The following is a 27,836-nucleotide window of genomic DNA, read 5'->3' on the forward strand; positions in this document are numbered from 1 at the left end:
TGGGGCCACCAGCGAAAGGGGCTGGAAGCAGGGTTCCCCTGGGATGAATTTGGGACCTCAGCCCAGTCTCGCGCTAGTGCACCTGAAAGTGGGACTGCACCCCTCGGACTGTGCTGGCAGCTGAGAGTGAGGCTGAGGCTGGCTGCAGGGCAGGAGCTGCTGCATGGGACACAGTCCTGCTGCCCCTCTTGGGCATGGTGAAACCAGGTCACCAAAGAGAGCTCATTTGTGAATTCAGGTCACTAGAACAGCTCTAACATCACACTGTATGACTTTACTTATCAGAGGCATTGGATAGATTCAATATTGCCCATAAGCTCTCAGTCATCTCTGCTCCAAGCCATGAGGCACCATCCCTGTTTGGAGACAGGTGGAGGTAGCTCCCATGGCAGTGGATTGGAGCTGTGCCAGCTGATGGAGCGGGGATGGGGCATCTCTGAGCTTCGCTGGTGGCACTTCTTGCTGTTAGAGGTGACTGAGTGCAGACTGGGATGGCTCTGGCATCATTTTTGCACAGCCACTGCTGTTCTGGATGCCTCCCTTCCCCTCTGCACAGCAAGCTGTAGTTGGTAGCGATGCTGTTGACAAAGAGGTGACTCATTTCCACCACCAGATCTCTCTCACACAATGCATCTATATCCTGTTTAATTTCACACCTATCCTGCTTGCTTAGTTACACAGCATCACTGTTCTGTTTGGTGAAATTTTGATTGTATTATAAGGAGTGAATTTTTATATTATATTATACTATGTGATAATTGCTCATTTAATTTTAACTTGGTAATACATTTGTACTGCAAACAGTTATGAAAATTACTTATAAGAGTGTTTCAACTAGATGTGTAATTTGAGGATACAAATTTAATATGCTATACAAACCCTTATGGGGCAGAATTGCTGTGCCCTTACTCAGGTAAATGGAAGTTTACTTGAGCACAGAAGCATTTACAACCCAGGGAGTATTTTGAGACCACTGCTTAATTATGATAATTGCTACCCGTAAGTCAAAACTCGGATGTGATGTATCACCAGGTCTGTTCCTGGCTTTGCTGCAGATGGGCAGTGCAGTGTTGAGCAAGGAGCACACAACCCGAGCTGTGCACCTCCTACTCACCCCTGAGAGGAGTTACTCATGCTGCTCGTTTTGCCACAGGAGTAATGAGGAGATGAACACCCCTGTTTTCACCAAATACTCAAGAGTTCCTCAGGTGGATGGATGTTGTCAGAGTGGAAGCCACATCACTCCATTATGTTGCCTATTTTTTTGGCCTGGACTAAAGAGTTGCACCCAGCAGAGGTCTGATACCAGAGCACTGGGAGCTTTGTGCATCTCCCTGCCAGCACCCCACTCAACCTGCCCCTGAACATCCCTCCATGAGCCACAACGTTCCTGGGTACACTCTCCTTATCCTCCCAACCTTCTGCTCCTCTTGCTCCCACTGAACTGGCACTTTGAAATTATTCCTGTCCTTAGTATAATTTAATGAAGGAGCTGAGGGAACAGACAGGGATAGGGGGAAGATCAGTGGGAGATGCTTAGATGGCACTGAAGGTCTTGTCAGCCATGGGGAGGCCCCATGGCAGGCTGGCTGCACAGCTTGCAGCTTTCCCAGCTGGAAAGTGTCTGCCCTATACAGAGTAAAAAGTTGCTCTCCTTCTGTCTCTGTTTCCATAGTGGATTTTAGTATTGTAGATACTGATTGGATGAATGACAATGAAAGAGACTTTTCAGAGCACCTGGAGGTTTGGTGGGTAATATAATTTGGCTTGCTGTGAACACTTGTACTTGAAATTTCCAATTTCAGTGTGGAATTAAATTTTGACCTCATCAGCATACCTGACTTAGCACTACTAGCAGGTTTGCCAACCCTTTATTTAATGTTCTGATCTACTGTTTGTTTCAACTCTAGCAAAACCCTTCCTTTTCTGTAGCAAAGTGTGGCAGTCAAGCTAAACAAATATCAGAAAATCCTTTTAACTATGTCCACTTCTTTTGTTTGAATGCCCAGAGCTTCCCACCCCATCATGGCACTGCTCCTGCTCTTCAGCCTCACAGCAAAGGCACCTCATTTCTGCTAATCCTGGTGCCCAGAGGCACCTTGCTCTCAGCATCTGGATCCTGCCTGCAAAAAACCATCATGCCTTGGCCCCTTGGGTTTCAGGCAGCTGCCCATTCCCCTCCTTGCTCCTGCTCTGTCAACCTTCTCGCTTGTAGTCTCAGGACCTGGGGCTGCACCCGCGGTCACCCCAGCAGCACAGGATCACACCCTCCTCCTAAGTCAAGTGCAAAGTCAGAGGCTAAGCAGAGATTAGGGATCAGGTATTTTAGTCAGTGGACATCCTAAGAACTTGATCCAAACAGCTTGGCTTAAAATAAATAACCCATTTTCAATCAGGTTTCTCTTCTGACAGGCAGAGCTCCATGAACACAGAAAAAAGTAGGAGGATGAGGCCAGGCTCTGGAGCAAATCCACCAGAGTCGTGCATGGCAGTGATACAATACCAAGCAACAGGGACTCACTAATACTAAATGGTTCTTGGGTTAAGCAATGTGTCCTGGTTTTCCATCCATGTAGTATGCAAGTAGCCAAGTTCCACTGTCAGTTTGGGTTCCTGTTGGGACTATTCCCGTAAGGCAAATCTCAGAGGAGAAAACTCAAGGGATTAACAGGATTTCTTTTCCCAGTGGTATTGCTGGATTTCGAATGAGGCCTAAAATGTTGCTGATGCTAAAAGTATGTACACTTTTAGCTTCCCAGGCTTAGCCATGCCCTTTAATAATCTTTAATGATCTGATCCCTCTGCAGTACCAAGAGTAATAACAGCATTGGGGTGGTGCCAGGAGATGATGAGCCATCCTGGTTACACTTGAGGGCTTCAGGAAGACAGACTTCTACTGCTCCTGCCTAAGAAAAATGGGTCACTTTTAACTCCAGTAACCAAATCCTACTCCCCCTTAAGCTGCCAAGTGCCTTCTCCCACAAGATCCTACCTGCCACACTCTGTGCCCCATGGGGTGCTGTGTGCCTGCTTTGCCTGCACTTGCAGCCCAGCTACAAATGTGGTTTTTCCCCAGTCACCGTGCTGTCTCATGAGCTGCGGGGATCTGAAAGGGTCTGGAGAACACGCTGGCACTCCAGCCCCTGGAGGCAGGCCATTTGCACCCTGCTGAAGCCTCTGGTTTTGCCAGGCACATGACAAAGTTGGCTGCCGTGTGTCATCATGGTGAAGAGGATCTGAACAAGAGCCCATTCCACGGGCAGGCTGCAGTGCCAGCACACAGGATTGGAGCTGCTGGGGCCCACTGCAGGGAGGGTCCAGAGAATAGAGACAGTGAGCAGTCTCTCCTGTGTTCGCAGTGTGGAAAAGGGGCTTCTGAAGGCACCTCACGCTTCTGACAGTTCCTCAGGTATGTTGCAATCCTGCGAAATCAAAGCCTCCTCACGTGTGCAGTTTCTGCACTTCTCCCTTGGTGCTGTTCTCCCTCTCTCCTGGTGCCGATGCTGCCTCCTTCCCCGACCGGCAGATGAGAACTTGGCTTCAGTGCACTTCCCTTTGGCCAGTATTTTTTAAAGTCAGCTGCTGACCAGCCTGTTGTTCAGCCAGGTGACTCCTGAGGCAGGTACTCCTAAGTTTTCTCTTTCACAAACTCCCGGGATGGCTCTCTCACAGCCAGCCACTTGCTCCCACCCACTGCTTGCTACTGTGGGACACAGCAGTCAGTGCTGCCGGACTGACTGAGCGCAGCCAGCCCGGGATGCAGGAAAGCTCTCGACTCTTGCTGGAGCCACTGGAGGGTAGTTCATGGCATGACATCACCAGCACAGCGCAGGCATGAGCAATGACACAGAGGGGAATCGGGGCTTGGATGCCAGGGGGAGGAGGGAACAGGAAGAAAAAGAGAAGGAAGAAGGAGATTTGTTCTCTGTTTTCTTTGCTGCGAGTCTCAGCAGCACACCCTCGCTGTGTTAGAGAGGGATCTCTGGTTTAGGGACACTGTAAAACACACAGATTGAAAGGGAAACCACCACACTGCCTTGCTCCTAATCAAACCCTGATTTATTGCAGCATCTTCATTTCCTCCAGGTAGTGGGAAGCTTGAACTCAGCTCTTGTCTTAATTCGCCCTGGTGCATCACCAGCTCCTCTCCCTTCTGGCACCAGCAGGGGCTCTCCCCAGGGTTCTCCGCCTCCGGGCACCACGCCCGGGCTGCTGTGCCATGGTACATTAGAGCATGGCTTACCCTGTAAGCCCCACTAATCCCTCCAGGGCAGGAAAACACTGTTTAACAGGAGGGATGCCGCAGAACGCAGAGACTGTGGCGTGCAGACACCACGGTTAACAGGGGTGCCCCAGACTCCTAATCCCCGGGTGTTACCACTGCCAATAGGTTTCTGGGGGGTTCTGAGGACACCCGGGCCCAGCTGAAGGACACAGATTTGAACCCGAGGTCTCCAGGGCTGCAGCCACAGTTCAGTCCCTGCTCGTTGTCCACACCTCATCACAACCACCACGTTCAAAGAGTCTCGAGATGCTGTTCCCACATGGAGAGTTCCTTTCTTTTTCACTGATTTATTGAACAGAGTAGGGTGTCCTGACATCCCTTAGGATTTCTAGGGAAGGTATTTTAAAAAAAACCCTTGGATCTGTAGGTTTCCATTAAAATAATGGCACCAGGCAAAGTATAAATGCTTAGGCAGACAAAGATAAGCATTGGTGCTGTGGCTCTCTATTTAAATCAGACCCACACAAACGCCGGTCTGGACAGGAGAGACCCAAAGTCTTTCTTGTTCATTACGTGAGCCTAAGCAGAAGACCTTTATTTGAAGCTTATTTCTGCTTTCATATGTCACAGCAGCAGTATTCTCCAGCAGTGGAGGGCAGCTTTTCTCTAATTTTAGATCTTTCTCTCGGAAGATGGCAGCTGACAACGGAGACAGGCCTCTGAAAAGGATGGATTTGAAGGCTTGCCTTTTTACTAAAGATGTACAAGCTGTGCAGCACGGCAGTTCTTGCAAGATCAAACCGAGTGGATTTCAGATTCAAATCCCACCCTACTTTGAGGTCAGACTCCAGGCAATGTGTCCCAAGCTGCTCACCAACAGAAAGGCAGGCATCGTTTTTTTTTAGCAAAAAAGATACATATTGTGAGAGCTAAGGAAGGGGAGCAGGAGCAGGGATAAATGATTTACCCGTTGAGGAAGTCAAACAGATGCTTTATTGTCTCCCAGGGCTCCAGGCTGGATACATCCATTTCTAAATAGGGCTTGCTGCACCTCAGTGGATCGTTTCGGGCTACAAATTGTCCCGCAAGGTTCAAGGTAAAGCTTCTCTGTTTCCCTCCCGAACAGCTCATTGCACCTGAGAAAAGGCAGAGCCAGCCCACAACATGGGCAGAGGTAGGAAACGCCCCACCAGGTCAGCTGCGATCCCCCTTTTTTGTGTCCACACTGTGTCTGATGGGCTTTCAATAGCAAGCTTAGGAGACACCTCAACAGCTTGCTCTGCACCGTCTCAATTACTAAGAGAGAAAAGTTTCCACAAATAGGGAGTCAAAGTGGGCAAGCAGAAGCTGCCAGCTGAGTTACTCATAGAGGTGAGTTAATTTTTCTTCTGTGGAGCTCCTCCCTCATTACAGATGTGTCACCCTTTGTGTCCTCACTTGGGGCAAGTGATGTGTTCTCCCCGGGGCCCTTTTTTTGTCATTAAGAAGGCAATGTAAAGTATCTATCTGTGTATCTGCCTAATCTCATTCCGGCTGTTGCTGTGATGGCTAGATAACAGATATGAAAATTAGGGCTTGTCTAGCAAAGCTCAACTCTCCTGAATGACTTCCGAGAGGGAGTGACCAATCTCTAAGGCACACACGGCTGCCCTGACAGGCAGCAGCCTGGAGACCAAGCTTCCAACTCCCATATATGTTTGCATTCATTTCTGTGTAATTTTTAAAAGGAGTGTCATATTGGATTTTGTTCAGGTGCACATTCATTATATATCAATGTCTCATGGAGCTGCAAATTTTAAAGGGATGTTATAAGGCTAAAAATAATCTTGGCTGGTTTCCCCTTTGCTAATCAGGTGCTGACGGCCACACAAGCTGAGTGGGAAATGCCTGTCTCTGGTTTGCACTCCTTTTGCTCAGGAGATGGAGACAGGGCAGAGCTCAACATCTCTCAGCAGGGTTCAGAACCATGGACCATAAGCAAATTTTTCTTGGAGTGTTGAGCAATTCGTTCTCTAACTTAACAGACAGAATTTTAAATATCTAATTTAGCTTTCCACTGCATGTTATTAGCCTTTTTTCCCCCTTTCATTTTGAATTGTAAAAGAGAAAAAAAGAGAGAGAAAAAAAAGAGAGAAAAAAAACCTAGGCTTCCCTTGGTACCCAGGCCCTCAGTTTGTTTTCCTTTTCAGTCTGATGCACAAGGATCCAGTAAAGATTTGCAAATGCTGCTGGAGAGTGTTCATTTACATCAGAACATGCTGTTTGCAACTGATTTTTAAAGACCCACTCTCCTTCTCTACTAATTTTACACTGTGAAATAAAATCGTGCAAAAATAATACATACAATGATTTTGACAGCAAACTAAATAGGGCGCTCTGTAGGAGATGCCATCACTGATTTTGCCCATTTTGTTTAGCTGAGAAGGAGCAGGGGAACACTTGCTTTAAGAAAAATCACTCTCCAAAGGACAGCAGCTGGGGAAGTGGAGGCTGGTAAGCAGTTGCTGACTGAAGATTCCTAAGCCTGGGAGCACTTACTACAGGCAGTTTTCCCTTTGGAGGGTGCGAAGCTACGTGTGGTACTCTGCCACCCAAAGGGGAAGAGTTTCTTATCATCCCAAGAGGAACCCTTCCAGTGGCTCACTGTCTCCTGCCAGAAAAAAAGCACATATCTGTCTTCATCTTGCTCTTCTCCTTAAATTGAGAGCGCCTTGCAGTGCCAGCCTGTCTTTAGAATGACTTGGGGAACACGCCTACAGACACATCTTGGCAAAGGGGGGAAAGGGAGGAGTGCAGAGCAACCAGTCATGGCAAAGACTGTTGTTTTGTACAGGGAGCAAAATGAAGCAGAGATCTTCATGTGCAAAAAAAATAGCAAATGCAAAAAAAAAAAAAAAGAGGAAAAAAAAAAAGAAAGGAAAGAAGTGCAACCCATAGACATAGCATCATAGAAATCTTACACTTGTCTGTGTACTGGGGCCTCCTGTGGTGAGACCATACGTGGAATAGAGACTGCTAGTATTGTTCAGATAGACATGACACTCCCTTCCTCTGCTTCTGCTGGGAAAAACACCCCGAGGTGGTGGAGAAGGCAGTTTTTCCAAGAACAGGAGCACATCCCTGTCAGCCCCGATGAGGGGATGCCTGGGTGACCTGAACACCCCTTTCCCCTCTCCCCATCTGATTTATTGCGAGGTGCTCTCAGCGGTGCCATTTCCCCCCCCGATCCCAGGGGGCTGCATCCTGCCCAGCGCCCCTGGGACGGCTCCAGAGCAGGCATTCCTGCCCACTCCTCCAGCTGCTGCTTGTGATCCTTCCAGAGCGGGCATTCCTGCCCACTCCTCCAGCTGCTGCTTGTGATCCTTCCATCTCCATCAGCGCCACTGCCACCGGCTGGGGACCGGCGCTGCTCTGCAGCCTCCTTAGCACCAAGCACATTACCGGCACTCACAAATCATTCTCACGATAATTAGCAGCAATTAGTGACTTAATGGAGAGTCTTTGGGGATTCCTAAGCGTGCCTCATGAGCGTGGGTTTTTTAGGACGGTGGAAGTTGAGAAAGCCCTGAGGAATGCTGGTGGCATCTGGCTGTCCCTTATCTCCGTGCCTGCCCGGATGCGCTTGTTTGTGTGCGCCCTTCCCAGGCATCGCCCCGCCGGGGGAATTCCACCTGCCTGCGTGTGGTGGCATTCCCGGGAGCAGTCCCAGTGGATCTCTGCCTGCTGCCCCCGCCCAGCCCCCCGGCCCTCCCCCGGACTTTTTGTGCATGAAATCCATGCTTTAAAAAAAAATGCATGTGCACAAGGGTAAACTCCGAAAGAAGGGGAGCGAGCTCAGCTTGCACAAAAAGAGGGGGAACGCAGTGGGAACCAGTTTAAAATCACATTAATTTCCTTTGCCCCAGTAGGTCCTCGGCTGTGCCAAGGTTGGGGCTCCCGGGCAGTCACACAGGGTTTGTTTGTTGAGGGCACAAGGCATGAACTCCTCCGCCAAAAAAAACCACCCTCACCTAATTAAACTTCTCATTCTGAAAACAAATAGAGGTTCTCAGAGGAGACAACGCAGTCTCCCTGAGGTTGTTACTGTTGGGCAGATTTTTGCAAGTCGTTAGCAACCTCGGGAAAATGGTGATCAAATGGCTGGAAATGCAGCTTTCCAGTTTTCCACTAAACCGAGCATAGTAAGCCGCTGTGGCATAAGCATCTTCATAATGATGTTTCTGAGTTAACAGGAGAGGCCTGGGGTGTTTTAATTGCCTTAGTTTCTAAATACATGTAAAGAGATTTGTACACGTCCTGGATGCAAACGACCTCTTGGGGAAAGGCTGCCTTGCTTTCCTTGTGGCTTTTTGCCTCTGAAAGAAGGGAGAAAATCCCATTAAGGCTGGGCTGTGGGTGTGGTACTAGCATGTGCCCAAGACTATAATTAATGCAGACACTTACTACTTCTCGTTTTGAGATATAACCAGCGCCTCTATATCTGTGAACCCTTCTCAGCTGCTAACACAGCTTGTTAAATACGCTTTCGTCTAGCTGATTTTTTTCAAGATTTTTATGCCGTTTCACTGGCAAACTACAAGTGACATGAAGACACATCAATAGAAATAGGACAATTAAAATAGATAGATAGAGAGATAGTCAGTCAGTCCTTAGGTCAGTATGCAAATTGCTATTTTTAGAAATTACACATTTTTGCCCTGCATTTGGGATCTCATCTTTCTGTAAGTACGGGCATTCTGCTATATAATAGGGTCTACTGCTGTATGACAAGTTATTTTGTAACACGTTGGCAGCAGTTTCAATTGCACGAATCGATCCAGGCATTGGAAATTTAAAACAGAATTTTTGCCTTTACTGCCTATTTTGGTTTCTACCTGTTCTCTGCATGTGCACAGGGAACATTAGTCTCGTCCAAATTCCAGATCACTATTTGCTTGGGGTAATTTTAATTGAGCTGGCTGAAGGTGAAACTCACCCCAATGAATAATAATACCTGCTCTTTTAGAAGAATGACAGAGATGAAAATAGAATTAATTCAGAGATCCATTCCTATGGTCTAGCCACTGGGCACACATCCTCCAAATTAGACTGGACAGAATGGGAACTCCTTTGAAATCATCAGGCAGCCAATTCAAAATAAACACAAAGGAATGCCTTTCCATAACGTACATCATTGAACTGGGGAGCTCACTGCCGCCAGTTGATGTGGAGGCCCCCAGTACAAACAGGTTCCAGCAGGGCTTAACCAGAATTGGGAAGTTGGACTAACCACTGCTGCAGTCCCCAGAGGTTTGGCTACAAGCTCCAGCTGAGAGAGTCTTTCAAGTCTCCCATTTGCTGGTGATGAGACGCTGAGACGGTGGCGAGGTGATGAGATGGGTCATCTCCTCGCCGTGTTCCTCTTCCTCCTTCCCTCCCCATCCATCACTGGCTGCTTTCAGGAATGCAGTGTCAGGTGGATCCAGAAGCTTTGGTCCAGCCCTGTGCACTGCTCTCGGTTTCTGCGTTGCAATTAGGGGCATGTCAAGCCGTGTGGTGCCCAGGCACAGATGATCACCTGCATGCACAGCTGGTCCAGAGAAGCTGCTTGCACCCCTGCTCCGGAGACAAGTCCATTCCACACATCTCTCCTTTTCTAAGTACTGAGGTTTGCAGAGAAAAGATCGTATTTTACTGGAAGGTCCACAAGCAAACCAGAGCATTCAACCCAGAGCTGGCTTTGCAGTGCCTTAGTGACCCTCCAGAGGAATTCAAGGCAGACTGCATTTTTGTGTGTGTGCTTGTTATCTTATCTTTGAAGTCCTTTGGGAGGCCTCCATCTGCCTTCAACTGACCTGAATGCAGTCTGACCGCAAATCTTTGTTTGAGGAAGTAATTGTGTGATTTTTTTTAGCTCCCATATAACAGATAGATGTAAAGAGCCTGCCCAGTTCTGTCTTATATTCAACACATGGCTTCACACTGCATAATGTTTTCATTAGCATCACTACCAGAGATGCCAGGTCAGAGCTCAGCCCTCCACCTTCAGTAGGCCCAGCACAGTCAGTGCTCTCAGACCTCTTCTTTCCCTAATCCACCTACCCTAGGGCTCAGGAGAGAGCTATTTTCCAGCTCTTCCAGAGAAAGCCAGGGGTGTGGGGTTCCTCCTTTAAGGACACTATTTTCCCACTTGCAGTCATTCCCCCTGTTCACTTTTCAGCACTGAGCATGCTACCAAGGACTGGGAATGTTCCTGTGGCTCACCAAGGGGCAAGCCATAGATGAACACTTGCAGAGGTGGAGATGACAAGACTACTACAAAAGACTATTTTTGTGATGCAGGAGACTGACTGCCTGGGTCCCCCACAGTGGCTGCCTGCACAGCAGTATATATATTCAAACATATTCCCCATTCATGCAATTCCATAAATGCTTGTAGGTATCAGTTTTTCATAAACACTGTGGACAGACTCTGTTAAGTGATTAAGACATCCATTTCCTGCACAGGTGCCTGTATCCCAAGGGTGTCAGTTGGAGTGTGCTGACTTTTCCTGTTTGCACCCAAGCAGCTGATTTCAATTTCTGCTCAGACCCATTCCTGCACTCTGGCCGTGTGAGGGAGGCATGAATTGCAGACTAAATGTAGTGGTTCTCCACGAACAGTGGGTAAAATTCACCCTGCCAGGCCTTGCTCCAAAGCTGTGGCCCAGTTTATACAGGAGGATGGTGGGAGCAGCACATCTATAGAGAGGGCTGTTGTACCATTGTGCCATGAGAAGTCTTTCCATGCTAGCCTGAGAGTCAAAAGGAAAACAATGGTCCAGGAGACAGATCAGGAGGGCGCACAGGTCTGAGGTGAGTAAAGAACCCACAGGAATGTAAAATGAGTGAGCTTTCATTTTCTGTATTACCTGTCTTGGTAGGAGGGCTTTTGGACAAGATTTTTTTGGAGATTTTCATGAGAGATATTGGCACCAACTGACACAAGGTTAATTCCCATCCTATTGGTTCCTTCTGTGCCTGTGGAAAGCAAGGCAGCATTTCCAAATGCATGAATGGGGTCTGGATCAGACACTGCAATGCCACCTAATAAATTCCCCCACAGCTGAGCTCCTTACCTGAGCTAGTACAAATTCTCACCCTGCAAATGGGAAGCACTTCTAACTTAGTGCAAGGTAATCTTGTTTAGCTCAGAGTTTTTAAAATACAAGTGTCCCTTGTGACATAACTCGACCCATTCACCTGGCTTTGGGTTTGTTAATAATTGAGAAACACTTAGTGGCACCTACTGTGGAAGTACAAACGACTGATGCCAGCAGGAACATTTCCTTATAAGGGACTGGAGTTTATCTACGGATCCTTAACTTACAGAGGAAGAATTATATGAGTGGAGTTAATCTTAAGTGTGTGTCCCAAGTGAGATGGACTTAGGTGTCTCCTTCTCCTGAACCCCCCCACTACCCTCAGGCAGCAGCTATATCCCCTGACCAGTGGTCATATTCACCAGTGGAGAGGAAGCATTGGAAAACTGACCTTCAGAGATGCCACAGGAGGTTTTTCAGTTGGAGAGAAAATCCTTCTCCATGCTCCTGCTCCCTTGGCTGCGGCACAATTACTGCAGCAGTTGGTGTGTGCTTGGAGGGACCTACAGCTGAATGCTAAATTCATTTATTTCTCTGATTGGACTCTGCCTATCTATTTACCAAGCGTAACTGTGTGTCTCTCCAGCCTCACATGGGTACTCCCTTGTTTTCTTTTCCCATTGCCAAGAAATATTAAAATGTTTTGCAACAGCTGGCTGGGAGCACCCATATCCCAGGGCAGCTGGAAGACAGAGGATATAGACACTCTCCTAGTAAAAGGCAAGCGCAATAGATCACATTCCCCTTGGGCAGAGTGGGAGTTCAGCCCTAATCTCCCACATCCTGTGTGAATGTCCCAGCCACCTCCTGCTTTGCTTGTTGACACATAATTAAAAAACACAAAAGTTTATTAGAAATACAGGCCACATTTTCACACAGTGTCATAGAAGTTGTCCCTGCACAAAATGTGGATTCCTGCTTTGAGCAGAAGGGGCATAGGTTAGTAATTCTTACAGTATTAAGACTTTTTGTTCCAAAATGCTTCACTTTTTAAAAAGGCGTGTGTGGTTTTTTGTTTATCCTGTAAATTATACTCAATCAAACAGGCCCTTTGTAACAACAAATGTAATCACAGTGACTTAGGAGAAGCAGCAGAGAAGAAGCACATGTTTCATTGGAACTGCAAAGGGAATTGAGGTAAATAAAATGGATAACTTGTGCTGGAGTCAGGACATGATGTAGGCCTGAAGTCAGTCTGGTACTTGCAGGCAACCTGCTGAACCGAAGTGGGACATTTAACACCACAATTTGGGGTTTTTGTGTCATAAAGTGCCCTATCTGAACTAGTAGTCAGGATTTAGGAGTGGGCTGATATTGAAAAAAACCCATTAATTGATTATGAAGTTTTTCAAACTTTCTGGACTGCCAGCACTGTTGTGTTCACTCAGTCCATCTGCAGAGAGAGGCTGTTTGCAGAATGGGCAGCTTTTATCAACCTTCTTCCTCGTCAGCACGTTCTTATCTGGCAAAGGCTGTAAAAGTGCCAGGTGAGTTCAGTCACCAGCTGCACCCTGTGAGTGGCAAATTCTCCACAACTGCCCCACTGAGGAGACCTAGGAAACAGTTTGCAAGGCCTACCTATGCTAAACCACGTTCAAAAGAACCGATGCCAAAATATGAGAGAAAACCACACTCAACCTTGTAGCCAAGATCAAGGCTGAACCCAACTAGGGATTTTCTCACCATTTTTCTTCCAGTGGACTTGCCTGTCTTAGCTATTGAATGATGTCTTCCACAAACATGATGCTTTACCTCCATCCCTGCCACAGTCACCCCAACTCAAGGTCACCAGTACCCACTTCTTCCCCCTGCAACTGGGTCTTTTGTAAAAACACCCTCTGTAGGCATTGATTTGGCCTCGTTCTTTGCCTGAACTTCATCCAACAACAGCACGAGGCAGTGCAGCTGGGGGGGATGTTTGGAAAACCTCGTTCATGAAATGTAAATACTTGTAGGTGATTGCATAGATAATATGGTCTCATGGAGGAACCACTTGATGTGTCAGTGTTAATACCTGCATCCCTTCATTCCCCCGGTGTTTGTATGCACAGTACATATTTTGCTTATAGAATACAGAGCAGGGTTGTAATAGAGATGTCTTCAAGCTACATTTATTTGATCTATTTGTTTTTACATTATTTTTATGCTACTAGCGAATGGGCTGTTTGGGAATCAAAATGCCAACGCTGAGGTACGAGCAGGATCTCTCATCTCCATCCCCCATCCCCCATGATAAAGAAATCAGACTGGTATTGATTGTGGCAGCGAGGGGAGCAGAGTACACTACATATACAAGTCCATGGCAGTCATTTAACACCTTGGGAATGGTGATATTTTTGCCTTAACTTCCTGGCAGTTTAGAGCTGTGCTCTGCACTGTGGGACAGCATCACGTCTTTTGGGAAGACACAGCGGGAAATACCTTCTGGTAAACATCATTAACAAGCAGCTTCAACAAATATTGGTGATTATGCATCACTCAAGGTTGAAGAATGGCAAGGGAAAGATGTGTTTCTTTAACCAGCACACCGCAGGCATTCAGACCTCTGCGAAGAGGGATCCCTGCAGGGCTGATCCCAGGGCTGTCAGTTCCTGCACTGGCAGTGTCTCCCTGTGTCCCAAGGGCATTTCTCCCTAGTCCCAGTGGCAGTGGCAGTCCCAGTGGCAGGTTTGCTGGCAGTGGCCTCAGCAATCACAGCCCGAGGGAGAGGCTGCCCCAATGCAGGGGCAGGTTAACACCCCCTCCCACGATGCACATCCCAGGGCTGACTTCTGTCTTGGAGAATCCCACATCAGGGTGAGTGCTGATAGCCAGTTGGCTTCAACAAACCCCCCAAAAAGCTTGGTTTCAACAAAGACAAACGTGCAGCCTGCCACTTGAATGCTTTTGCCCAAACTGCCTTCAGGCCTGTCTCCCCCATGGTGACTGTGGCCATATCTCTGAGATCCTGGAACCCAAGCACCTGTCCCTCTTTCTGTCATAGCTGCTGCTTCCTCCAGTTTCTCATCTTTTTGTCTTTTGTCCTCCTGGACGAGGTCAGCCAGACTGTGACTCTCTTTCTGCTGAAGCTGAAGGCCCATTAGCCCCGTTGTGCAGAGCTTGAGGGATTTGCATTTATCACCGCCCCATGTGTTTAGACCTTGCTGAAAGTGCTCCTTATCTCTCTCCCCCATTGAGCAAGGGATGTAATAACTTCCAAGCCCTTACCAATACCCAGGATATGAATGCTGCCACCTCCAAACAGCCTGTGACACTGCATCCATCACCTTGTGTCCGTCACATCTCAGCCTTGTGGGAGCTCTGCTCCAACCAGCCTCAGGCAGATACACATGGATTATGTATCTCTGCTTCGAAGCAGAAGATTTTATTGCTTTCTTGACGATTATAAAATACATTCTTAGGTCTGAGTGTGCTTTATCTTTCTCTCTTGCTGGCAAGTGTGAAAAACAAAGCCTTAGAGTTTAAGAGCAGAGATTTTTGTGTGTGTGCAGGTTTGAGGTCAAGGTGTGAAAAACCTACCTCCAACTCCTAAAACAAGATGTGAAGGTGCCACCAGTCTGTGACATACAACTGCCCGAGGAACAAGCTTATTTACACAGGAAAAGGTGCATGCCAATTGATTTGTGCATGTACAAATGAGAGGGCTCATGTGTGGACAGACCAGGAGATGCCAAACAGACCAGAAATGGAAAGCTGAAACATAGAAGGACAATGGCATTTGAAAAATGCAAGTGTTTGCTTTTATGGTGCATTTATAACAGGCAGTTCATAAGCCTGTACCCTTCCTGGGCTACTGTAAAAGCGAAGTGAGAAATGCAGGGAGGAGTATCACCTTTTATCAGACCAGCTGATAACAGCCTGAGAAAACAGATAGATTGGGACACACAAACCCTTTCTCAGGCCAGAGGAGAGGTTTCTGTTCAGATCCAACAAGAAGTCCGTGTACTTGTTAAACTTGGCTGTTTTTCATGCCTTTCAGAGGTTACAGTTGCTATCGGGCCCTGGGATTCAGCTGTCAGGAACAGCTGGGAGCTGGCAAGGGATCCCACACCCCCAGGGATGCCTGGGTGCTGTGCCCCCTCCCCTGCTGTGCTGCTCATTCCTGCAGCCACCAGCTCCCTGCCAAGGGCCTCTCTGATGCCCAGTCTGAAATCAGGACTGCCTGGAACAACTTGTTCCTGGAAAATGTGCGTTTGTGTGGTTAGACATGCTCTGCAGGGATATAGACAGGAGGACATCAATGGTCCCAAACAGACTCCTCAGTTCCTGGTTTCCTCACATATGCTCTGGAGCTGTCCAGTTGTCCCAGTATACCCCATTAACCAGGATGGAAGTCATCAAGAAGAGTTGGGAGCCTTGAGAGTCTCATATAGTTGGTAGCAGTTCCCTTTCCGGGACCAAGGCCAATCTGCTAAGAAGGGTGAATTTGGAGGATCCTGAACTGGAGGACAGGATAGAATAGAATAGAATAGAATAGAATCATTTAGGTTGAAAAAGGCCTCTAAGATCATCAAGTCTGACTGTTAACCCAGCATTGACACGCCCACCCCTAAACCATGTCCCTCAGTGCCACATCCACTGGTCTTTTAAATGCCTTCAGGGATGGTGAGTCAACCACTTCCCCAGGCAGCCTGTTTCAATGCTTGAAAACCCTTTCCATGAAGAAATTTTCCTAATATCCAATCTAAACTTCCCGTGGAGCAACCTGAAGTCATTTCCTCTAGTCACCTGGGAGAAAATACAGATACACACCTGCCTACACCCTCCTGTCAGGTATTTGTAGAGAGCAATAAGGTTTCCCTTGAGCCTCCTTTTCTCCAGGTTAAGCAACCCCAGCTCCCTCAGCCAATCCTTGTAGGATTTGTGCTCCAGACTCTTCCCCAGTTCCATTGCCCTTCTCTGCACATCCTCCAGCACCTCAGTGTCCTTCCTGCACTGAGGGTCCCAGAACAGGACACAGAATTTGAGGTGTGGCCGAGGACTGGGCCATCCATTCTCTCGTCCTGCTGGGCACGCTATTGCTGATACAAGTCAGGATGCTTATCTTGTAGCAGCTGCTTAACCAAGGGGTGTTCAGCTCTTTGGGGTTTCCCACTTACCAACTGGTGTACCTCCTGTGACCTGCATAGCCTCAAGGTAGGTTTTAAAAGGTCAAAATAAATTGTTTCGACCTTCCACGGTGCGGGGGAGAAATTGTTATTTCTATTCTGCACCGCATTTTTATTCCACGGTGGAATGAGATTTTTTTTTTTTTGCACTTGTTGCTGAAAATTGGGGACGTCTTGTAAACTCACCATTCCTCGACTGGTTCTTTCCACAGCCCTTCCTGAAGAGCAGCTTTGCAGACTCCTCTGGGCACATTGCCAGATGGAAGGGATGCCTTCGCAGGAGAGAGGTGAGGAGAGGTTGTTCGATTCTCTCCTATATTTGCACCAAAAGAAGCTAAAAAAAGAAATGCCTCTGTACCTACAGTTGCACTAAATATAACAATCTAGCTGGTTCTATATATACGTTTTTAAAAGCATGCCATGTGATACTTGCAAAGGGTTGAGCCTGGAAAATAAATTACAATGCCAGAGGGCCAGAGCTGTCAGTCACTCCATGCAAGGTAAACCACTGATTGATTTGGTCCTCGAGAATGGCTGACTTTTCTCTTTGTCACCCTCTGAAATAACAAACTTACTGTATTTTCTGGTTAAACCAAAAAAAAAAAAAGAAAAAAGAGCTCAACAATAATAATAATAATAACTGATATCTGAAAATCCAGGGAGTGCTAAGGATGTGGTGTAGAGATTTTGGTTCATCCAGGGTTAAAACCTCGAGCCCGCAGCGCCGGTGATATCAGTCACTAATAGTAACCTTGCGTAGCTGCATGCATTAAGGTGGTGTTGGATGATAAGGCAGAGGAGCGAAGCAATCTGTTGGGCTACAGCTGAAAATAGAGTCACTGCTGCACAGGGAAAAGCTCCATCCCCTCCCTGGCTCTTTCTTCGGAAATGAAAATGCTGGGAGTCGTGCCAAGGGAAGGGAAATCTGATTTCCCACTGCTAAGAGACAGGGTGGCACTTGTGAGAAGGATTTCAAGGTCACGGTGGCGATGCTATCGGCGGTGATGGGGGAGCCAGGCAGACAACAGGTGAAGGCTTCTCGGAGGTGGTGGTGCGCTGCTGAGGGAGATCATCCGATAGCTGTGGCGAGCTGCCTGCTGGGGGGCACCTTCAGCCCTTGTTTTCCACACAAAAGCACTGCAATCCGGCCAGCAAGGTGACAGTGAGGGGTAAGAGGTGAAGGAGCCTCAGCTTGCATGCCTGTAGATAACTGAGGTTACACAGCCACCCGCCCTCACACGCACCAGGCAGTCCTGGAGCATCCCCCTCCACTGCCCATCATCCTGCTAAATCTTCTCCTGCTGCCGACAGGGGAGAGTCAGCCTGGCAACAAACTCATATTTCCTTTAATCACACGTATTCAAAGGCAAATAAATGAAATGGCCGGGAATTGGGAGGCTTGACCAAGGCCAAACGAACTCTCAGTGCAAGTGAAGTCTCAAAATTGCAGTTCTGTCAGTAAACAGGAGGATTTGGGCACAGGACCCTAAATTTCCATCAATATCCTTTGTGCCAATTGTGTTCCACCCACATTTCGAATCTTGGGCAAAGCACTTACGTGCTTGGCACCTCTGTTTACTCTTCTTGTAGAACAAAAAGAAGTCATGAACCACTTCACAGGCTTACATTAGAATTTCCTAACTAATATTTATATGGGTCTTGGAGATCCCTGGCTGGGAGGTACTACAAAAGGAGATCTCTACATCAAAGGCACAAATATCCACAAAAGTGGTTCGGGGAGTACAAGGGCTGGCTTTTGCAAAGAGGCTCCTGAACTGAGGGCAGCAGTGTGAGCAAAGGTTGCACAACCCAGTCAGGGTACGTTCCAAGGTGATACTGAGACCTTAACTAAGTCTTTTCTGAGGGCAGTGGAAATTTCGCCCTGTTAAGAACAGGTGCAAGGCATGTGGAATGTCATAAATTTAAACTGGACTACCTTTCCTAAATTATCTGATTTGGATGGAGAATTAAAAAATGCAGCTTAGCTTGGCAACAAGCACTCTGACCTACCATCTTATTTTTTTACCAGTCTTTTTTGTCCTCATTTTTTTTGCTCTCCAAAATGCAGAGCTGATCTGGACACTTGAAAGCATGCAGTCAAGAGTTTCTCTGATTATGCCAACACTCATCAATCCCACTGGCAGAAATACTAACAGATCCTTGGTGCTCTTTCGTAATTAGTGAACGAGTATATTCTTGCAGTTTAAGCATTGGGGAAGGTATGTGGGAGATGGGGATTAAATTGGCCCCGACAAAACCTTCTTGCAGAAACTTCCATAATAAAAAGGCTTTGGTCTGCATTATTATGGTCTCAAACTGGGCTGTGTTTCCAGCTCTCCTTGCATGCAGAGAATGTTCAGGAAGGACAATCTTAGGGTCAGAGCATGAGACAAGAAATCAAGTGAATTGGTTGCCTTTAGTGATCAGCCATAAACTCCTTCTGTGACAGGGAAGACAGACATTTCCCTGCTTAACAGTCAGGCAGAAGAAAAACTTCCCCCTAACATAGACCACTGTTGTAGGAAGAACCTGAGCAAAGCCAGATCTTTCCCTGGCTGTAGGAACTACCCAATCAAAGCTGCATCCTGCCATTCTTACTCCTGTGCTGCCTCTTTCTGCCCTCCAGAAGGGATTTAGAGCTGTTGTACAGAAGCAGGTCCAGCATTCAATCCAGCTGCACACACAGAGACAGCAAGAAAGCTTGTGGCACTCACTGTTTCCCTTGCCCTATCATTTCCATTTCTAATGCTGCATCCAGATCTTGTGTTTATCTTTCTTGAAGCCATTCAGTGCACGCTGAGATTTTAATGCCTGGAAGAGGCGTTAAGTAATGAGCCTCTTAAGTACAGCTGCATCCCCTCAGGTATCTCCTGGCTCTCCTGTGGGATCAGACTCTTCCCTACTTTTGCCACTGGCACAAGGCTGTGCCAGCGGGGTGACTGCTGCAAGGATTAAACCAGGGTCACAATTAGCTCAAGATTTTGAGTACTGAGGCCAGGGCCTAAGGAAAATGGCAGGAATCCAGAAAGGAGGGGGTACCCAGCAGCACAGCGGCTGTCCTGGGATAGCATGGTCTCTGCAGGAGTGCTGCACACCACTGCTCTGAGCACCACAGATCTGCCCAGAGCTGAAACCCCAGGAGATCTGTGCTATCTCTGTGTCCCCGTGGTTTTTGTATGCAAAAGCAACCCACCAATCTCACTTTTTAAGTCTTTTGCAAGGTTTGAAAGGAACAGGGGAGAAGCAATGTTAGGGGTAACCCAGAGCCTCGGGCTGGTGTTGTCAACTCCCAGAGGAAAGGAGCCAGGAAAGGGTAAAAGGGAAGTGGGAGGAGAGCTGAGGTTCCAGGAATTGTTAGCTGCACGTACAGGAAAAATAATATTGCCCTCCCTTTCTCAGTAGCAACAGTGGAGATGCTTTGCTGCAGACACTGAAAACATGCAGGTCTTCAGCCAGATGCCTACACGTGTCTGTGCTTGAAATAGTGGCCAAGGAAAAGGCCAAATTCTCTTAAATCCGAGCTGTTTGCCAAGCTGCACATTCAATAGAGAATAAACTGCTGCGAAACACTTCCCTCCCCCATCCTCTCCTCTGCACCTGAAATACTGACCATCACAGAGCCCCACGGTCTCAGCAGTTTTCAGACAGCTCCTCTCCCTCTCTGTCTCACAGAGAGCCAGAAGCTCCCGGGGCACTCTGCAATGAGCAGTGCTCCACTGACACTGCTGCCTGCTTCCTAAAGATGGAGATGTTTAGGAGCAACAGGAGTGATTCCAGATGATTTGGTAATGAACAGAGGTATGACAGGAACATTGCCTATCTTTTATTAAAAAATCATTTCTAGATGAGAAATAAAGGACTGGGGGAGGAGGGTTCTTTCTTCCCAAATTACATTTTGCAGGACAGAAAATGCAAATTAGCAGAACAGTTCTTTTGGTTAGCAAACGGATTTCAAAATTTCTCATTCCTGATTTCTTTGCAGTCCCCCTTTCTGTGCAAAATGTAATGTCTCTGCACCTTGGGGTTGAATTTTGCTCAGTTTCAGAAAGAAAATTAGTTTCTACTTCGCAACACTTTATGAGGATGCCAAAGACAATACTGGTATATATTTCATCAGTCTTAATCCTATCTTCTCCAGAATTTCCAGTAATGTCTGTGAAAAGTTTATAGAATTGTCCCCATTGCCTGCTGAAGAAATGCAAGGCCAAGAGCAGAAACAATCATTCCAGATCCCTCAAAGCAGCCTAACCCTGACTATCAAACATCCTGTTAGATGGGTCAAGTTTAGTCCTGCTGTAAACCAATGCAACAGCATTTAGAGGACTCTGGCTTACACCCATTGATGAGTATCTGTTTGCCATTTCTTAGATAAATGACCTCCCCACAAAAAGTATTATTCATCTGGGGGATTTCTTTATGAAAACAGCCAATTATATTTCATATGGGGTTCATAGGTTTAACTCCAAGTCTATTGCACTTCATACAGGTTCTCTCATCTCCGTGGGCTGTACAAGACGACCCTTATGGGCACTGTGACTGCCATTTCTCATAGTTTTCACCTGCTTCTTTCTTGCAGATTTTTGGCTTGGACAAACCTAAATGTCCAAGAGGAACTTACCTGCCACCTTGCTGAGGAAACAGCCAAAACAACAAAATCATTTGATTACAATGGAATACTTTAGGACCCAGGGAAACACGATTTAAAATTTTGTTCTGCCACAGGCTTCCAGTATGACACTGGATAAGTCACTTTGGTCTGGGTCTATTGCACCTAGTTCTTGCTATATCACTGGAAGCCCCTATGGTAGGAGCATGGTCTGTTAGGAAGCTCTGTTGCCTTGAGGGCCAGGAAGGGAGCTGGGAGTTTGAACAGATTACCCTCCTTTGATGCCTGTGTTTCTCCATGGACTATGTAAGAAATTTAGTCTGCTGGGTTAGACACTTCTGCTTCTTAAAACAGGAAAAGTCCAGGCTTTGACCTTTTGTTTTGGGGTGACTTTATGATGTGTATCCCATATCGCTGCCCTATGCCCAGAAATTAATTCTTGTGCCTTTCTATGCCTTTAAACTGAGCCTGAGAGGGGGAAGGAAAACTGAGCAAAACTTTCTCAAAGCAGTTTGCAGCTTGTTCAAGGTCACACAGATAGCGACTTTTTTTTCCAGCTGCGGCAGGGGAGGGAGGAGGCGCCTGGCTTGCTGCTTTCCAGTCAGCTTTTGGCCAGTTGTTCAGTTTCCTTTTCTCTGGAGAGACTGAGAGTTGAACTTTGTTTTTCCTTCCCTGGAATTTTGGATTTTCTCCCTTTTCTACTGGACTGCTTCAACATCAGAGCACATCAGGAGGAGTTTCCACCGGGCACAGAGGGCCTGGCCCTGGGCCAAGCCCCAGCTCCGAGGAGACCAAAGGGAGGACTCGAACACTTTCCCAGGTTTTTCCTCCACAGCAAAATATTTTATTATTTAGCATTATTTTCCTTTTCCCGTGTGTTTGTTAAATAAATAGTTTTTATCTCCTTCACTTTCCTTCGAGGAATTTATTTTTCCCGAACCTGGTGGGGGAGGGATGGTTGTGACCTGCCTTCTCTCAGAGGATATATTTCGAAATTTGGCCAAACCGCAACACCTTTGCATGGGGTGGTTCCAAATGTGTAGAGGACACTCAGCATTTAGTCCACACAGCAGCACTGCCAAGAAAAATATTAAATACAGTGAAGTAATGAGATCCATCCTTCTGTTCCTGACAGAGAGGAGATGGCTACATAGACTTTAGAAGAAAGTCTGAAAGTTGGTTTGAATGCTGACACAGAAGTTGGCCTGGGTCTTTTAAATCTCCACAGCATCTCCTTATGTTTCAGAATATTCCAACCCCCTTTTCATTCTACAATAATATTAAAGAGCCTTTAGAATAATGGCATAACAGAGTTTTGTGGCCAGGATGCTTGAAGGTCAGAAGAAGGAATATTACCTCTTTCCACGAGCCTTGCCTTGCTTTGGCAAAACACAGCTCAAGATGGAAGTTTGAGATTAAATCCCAAAGTCCACATTTGGGATGATTTGTGAGATTCAATGTGAGCATTTGCAAAATGCTCATGTTTACATTTCTCCTGGCCTCTTGTTGTTATCTTCCATCATGAAGTGCAGGTGTTAGAGCACAACTACAACCACGCTGCACTCTCTGTTCTGTTATGAGCTTTTGATCACTTTAATCACTGTACCTAAGAGTAGCTTGATCTATTTTTTCCAGCTAATTTGACATTCTACAAGGTAAGAAGGTAATTAGTGATGTCTGCTCTACTGAAAGAGTACAGAATTTCTCTTATTCCCCCAAGAGCTTTACATTTTGGCTATAGCCATTGTTAGATAGAAAACAATGCTTCTTTCTTAAAGAATGAGACGTAAAAGACAACTTTAAGTGACCTGATTATGCAGCTTGCCTACATTTTGCTTTAGCTCTGTCTTTGATGCTATACAAGCAATGAATTTTAGCTTTCCTTTGCCCACGTAGGTCCAGCTCCTGGAGTAGTCAGTGCTAGTTACCTGCATGCCTCTCTTGTATGTTTGCTGACTTCATTTGGCAATAGGCTCAGGTACATGGCTGAAAACAAGGTTTTCTTGTTTGGGGCATAGGCATGGTTTTGTACCTCTAGGAAGTTTTAAGTAGGAGGTTCTGCTGCTTTTATTGCCTGATCTTATCTGAGTCACTTAGAAGGTACCAGCTGTCTGAATATTAGCTAATTGCACAATTTGTGTGTGTTTGTGCAGGCTTTCATAAAAGATAGGAATGGCATCAGTGGGGTAATGCTTTCACCTTCCCCAGGGGACTCTCTAGCTGTGTGACCTGACAGCGTTACACGGCTCATTGCAGAACAACACTGGTCTGCTGCCTCCCGAGCAGCAAGTCTGACCTTTAGACAAACCATCTGCTTTCTCTGCTCTCTCTCTCTCACTCTCTCTGATCTATGGCCGCAAAGGAAAAGGAGTGGCCAGCAAAACTTCAAACACCGAGAAACATTTCAGCCTGAATTTGCTGAGGTGCTTGGGATTCCAGCCTCCCCTGGGAGGTGGTGGCTGTATCAGAGCTCTCCAGCGAGTTCCCAAGGAGGAGATGCTTTTGTAGCCAGACAGGCAGTTTCTTTCCTCTGAAAACCAGGGGCAGGCTGGATGGCAGCAGATACTGCTTCAGAAGCTCCTTTCCAGGTTTTGATAATCAGCACACCTCCCAGTGCCAGCAGCGCTCTGAAACCCGGTGCAGGGCTGCAGTGTTGGTAAAGCATTTGCAATCTCTCACACAGGTGCCCTCTCACCCTTGCCTTTTGCAATAGTGCCGGTGGTCCATCCCTCCCCATCAGCCCACAGCTGCGCTGCTGGGACATGAGACGCTGTGAGGTCAGTGCTGAACCCCAGAGCAGTTCCCTGCCTTGCTTCACTCTTCTAAAGTGTGATGGTGGGAAGGCCTTGAATGTGTTGGGATTTCCCTTTCCCTGGGTTGTTCTGCAGGGCAGCAGCTGCCATGTGTCACTGCCCACTAGAAATGGGCAGGTTTCACCAGGTGGATCCAGCTGAGCTTGGAACAGCAGAGAGGAAGGCTGGGGATCCTCAGCTCATGAGGACACCGTTCTTGCACTCTCTCCAGTTTCCTTCTCTCCATGGAGATGGAGTGCTATAGTTGAGAAAGCGAAGAAGAAAGAAGATTTAGGTCCATCTTAAGACACCTCAAGGTCTGTCTGAAAATAGGGCAAATGTACACCACTTCACTGAACTTCTGAGTTTTAGCTTCATTTTAGAATTGGGATGGTTACTCCTGCTCATATAAATCCTGGAGCCTCCCTAGCTGGAGCAAAGAGCCTCATGTGTAGCCCACACAGCTCTTTGGAGTACTGCAGGGCTTCACTAATCCTTTGCCTCTGTATTACAGTAGAGTGCAGAGTTCCCAGTGAGTTCCCCAGGCCTCACTGTGCAGATGCTGGACTGCAGCCAAATCCAGACCTAGAGGGATTGGTGATGGCTCCAAGTCTTCCAGCTTCTCCCAATAGCCTGGGAGCAACACCTCTTATGCTCCTGGAATCAGCTGATGCCAGCAGGGATTGAGCTGAGAGGTCCAGAGCTGCTCACACCACTGTGACCTGCAGTCCCTGTTTAGCTTGTATAGGAAGGAACAAAATGAGGGGTGCCTGTTGTTACTGCATAGGGTCTGTTATGCAACAAATTTTGTTGTAAATGAATGGCCAAATCCCCAGTGCTCTCCAAATAATAGGATTTCTTCCACCAGCATGTCCTAAGTGAAACTATTAGCCTGTCCATGAGAAGGACAGGAGACAGATGGCTGTGTGGGGAAGGACAGTTGCAGTGTAGGATTCTTCTTATCCAAGAGCTGCTGAGATGTTTGATCTTACACTACAGAAACCACATACTTCAAAGGCAGCAGGATCCAGGCCATAAGGAAGCGAAGATGGGAAAAAATCAATCCACCTTATCAAATAAACGTGTGTCTGGAAGCACATGCCTAAGATAGCGATGTTATTTCTTGGCATGCTTAAAAATTAACAGTCTGGTGAGAAGCACTGGGTTTTCATGATGGCGAAATCCTGGGGAGCCCATGTGCTGTCTCCTTTTGGAGAGTCCAGCCCCCAAGCTGGTGCCTGCAGTGCCCTCACTGGGGCCAGGGGCTGAGATCTGTGTCACAGCCGCCTCGCTGCCCTCTCCGCTCTTCCTCCCTTTGCTCTTCCAAACAGAGAGCCAGGCTGCAGTGAGGGCCACATCCACAGAACCCCCCACGTGCCCAGCCCCTGAATATCTTAAATGCTGCATAAGGAGCATTGTGGGGCTTTTTTTACAAGACAAGGCTTCGCATTTGCTGGGCTTCTTGCTGCAATAAATTGGCAGATGATGCTCTAATGAGAACAATAATGCACCCACCCTACTGCCTTCCATCACTTACGTGCTCTTTTGCAGCTTGTGAAAGGCTCTAAAAGCTTTCACCAGACACATTGTCTGATTTTTAGGGAGTGTCACTAGCGCTGTTTACCCTAGACAGGCAGAAGCCTGTTTTTATCCCACACGGTTGCTGGGACAATTAATGTCAGGCTAAATGACCAATAATTAGTCTGACCCAAGGAGCCCTGATTCCAGAGGTTTTCCAGCAATTTCAGCAGTGGCTGCTGCCTCAAAGCAGCCTGTCCAAATGGAGCACTTCAATAAACTGCTTAATGGGTGGCATGCTGGGATGCAATCAATTGGCATCAGATGTGCTGTGCCATTTCGCACCAGCTGATGGTCAGCACCAGTGACTGTGCGTGTGCTGTCCTCCTGTGACAAAGTGATCTGTGTTCTCCAGAGTTTTCTACTCAGAGATACGCATGCAAGGGACAGAGAAGCGTTTCAATTTGCTCCGTTGTTTCTGCTTGTTCAGTTCTCCAGCTACAGGCTCAGGACCGTCTTTACTCTTTGTTAGAAAAGTTACTTGGCAGCTCAGATGAACTCCCATGGGTGGTTATCACCAGGTTGTGATTAAAATTATCCACCAAACAGCTGTTTCTTTGGAAGGACCGTATTGTTTCATTAACCTGTAAACCCACTGCAATTAAAATTGGGTTTTGAAACTACAACAAAAAAAAGCTGTCTGCGTGCTATCTCACTGTTGAGCATGCCATTTCCCTTGTGCTCTGCTTGTCTCCTTTTCCTGAAGCATCTCAGTGTGAGGGACTGAACTGACAGGTGATCTTTTTTGACTTTCAGGTTACCTTTGTCTGCTTTAGGACCCACAGCCAGCTTCTACTTATTTATGCATCTTTATCTGAAGGGGAATCGACTCTATTTTAATTGCACATGAACGGGATGATAATAAAATGTTAATTACTTTTTCTGCCTGTGCACTGATCTCTATCTGGCAGAATTTGCCCTTGATGATCCCAGAGCATCAGCACCACTGCAGACAAATAAATGCAGACATGCCTCTCGCATGAGAATCCAGGGATCTCCCCCATTGTTCCCAGGCTGTTCAATGCTTTTCCATTTCAGCAGCTGCATGCAGCATCACTGATGTGGAACTGCTCAGCACATGTGCTATTACCAATATTCACTATACTGGCAATCCCTACATGAGACCTAATGTGGGATTTCTTTTGGATAAGATGGTGGTGTCTTTTTTTTTTTTTGCAGGACTGAAATCTTCTCATTGCTTAAACCACCCAGAAATGGCCCACTTGTCTGCCTCAGAGGAATCCTAGGCTCACAATAGCCGTTTAGAACAGGGAGCTGTTCAAACACGTATCCGTCATCCATAGCTTCCCATGTCCTGTAACATACCTACTGCTGGGATAACTGAGCACCTGCCAAGATTCTATATTGCTAGCCATGAAGTCCTCTTGAATTTATCAACACAGAAGCTTACACTGCTGCCTGGCAAGCTTTTGTGACTCAACCTTAACCTCTAAGGATCTTCTGAAGATGAGAAAGCATCATATTCTCCTTGCAGATTTAATCACTGTTTCCTCTGCTGTGGGCTCTGACTGACAAGATGGTAGAGATATCCTTAGCTCAGACAAAATCACCTGAAAGCAGTGGCTGCTGCAAAGACACAGACCACACACTTGTGCCATGCATTGTGTTTGGCATCCCAGGTTCCCAAACAAAGCACACAGCAAAGCAGAAAACTGCCCACAGCCTGAGGTGACCGACTGACCATCAAGGTCGGTCAGTTGCCTTCTAGAAGACTCTGGGCCATGTTTGAGCTGCTGGTCCACGTGCAAGACACTCTCTACTCCCTCACTGTCCCTTGAGCTTCAGAAGGATGCTTACAACCTTGCAAAAAGCCCCCCCAAAACATGGCAATGACGCATCGAGTGACACTAGACGGCAACTAGAAGCCACCAGAGGAGTGCTGAAAGATTCCCACCTGTTAACAGTAAATCATTCCATTAGAACTCTAGAAAAAACAAGTGTGACTTGTCCTATGCACCGATGTCTTTCTCAAGTGCTGCTTTTCACAGAAGTCCAGGTTTAAGGCCTCTCCCTTTCTTTTTCTGGATGCTCCCCGTTTCTCAGAATATGTCCCAGAGTTGGAGGCAATTCCCTTGCTGAGACACTGCATTTCTCACCTGCTGATTGCAATTAACCACTGCCAGCTGGGGTCTGGTGAGCTGCTGAGGAGCCAACAAGAAGCAGAGACCAGCACGAGGCCTTGGCAGCACATACCCTGAGAACAAACAAGAAACGCAGTGCTGTGTTCCTGAGGTGCCTCCACTGTAAAACAAGGTTCTCAAGGCCCAGTGTGTGTGTCAGTCTGGTTTTGGAGGCTCAGCTTGCTCCTCATGCTCTTACACATTGCCATCATGTGTTTGTTAGAAAGGAAACGTGGAAATAAAGGTTGCTGTAGGTAAAAACAAA

General features: G+C 47.0%; 1 long non-coding RNA gene across 1 annotated transcript; it reads left to right on the forward strand.

The window, feature by feature from the left end:
* Positions 1–2,827: 2,827 nt before the first annotated feature.
* LOC116440306 lies at positions 2,828–27,836 on the forward strand. The gene is made up of 3 exons (XR_004238537.1): positions 2,828–3,409; positions 16,667–16,741; positions 26,610–27,836. It is a non-coding gene; the product is annotated as an uncharacterized LOC116440306 (long non-coding RNA).

Source organism: Corvus moneduloides, chromosome 2 (genome assembly GCF_009650955.1).
Source record: "Corvus moneduloides isolate bCorMon1 chromosome 2, bCorMon1.pri, whole genome shotgun sequence".
NCBI classification, from domain to species: Eukaryota; Metazoa; Chordata; class Aves; order Passeriformes; family Corvidae; genus Corvus; species Corvus moneduloides.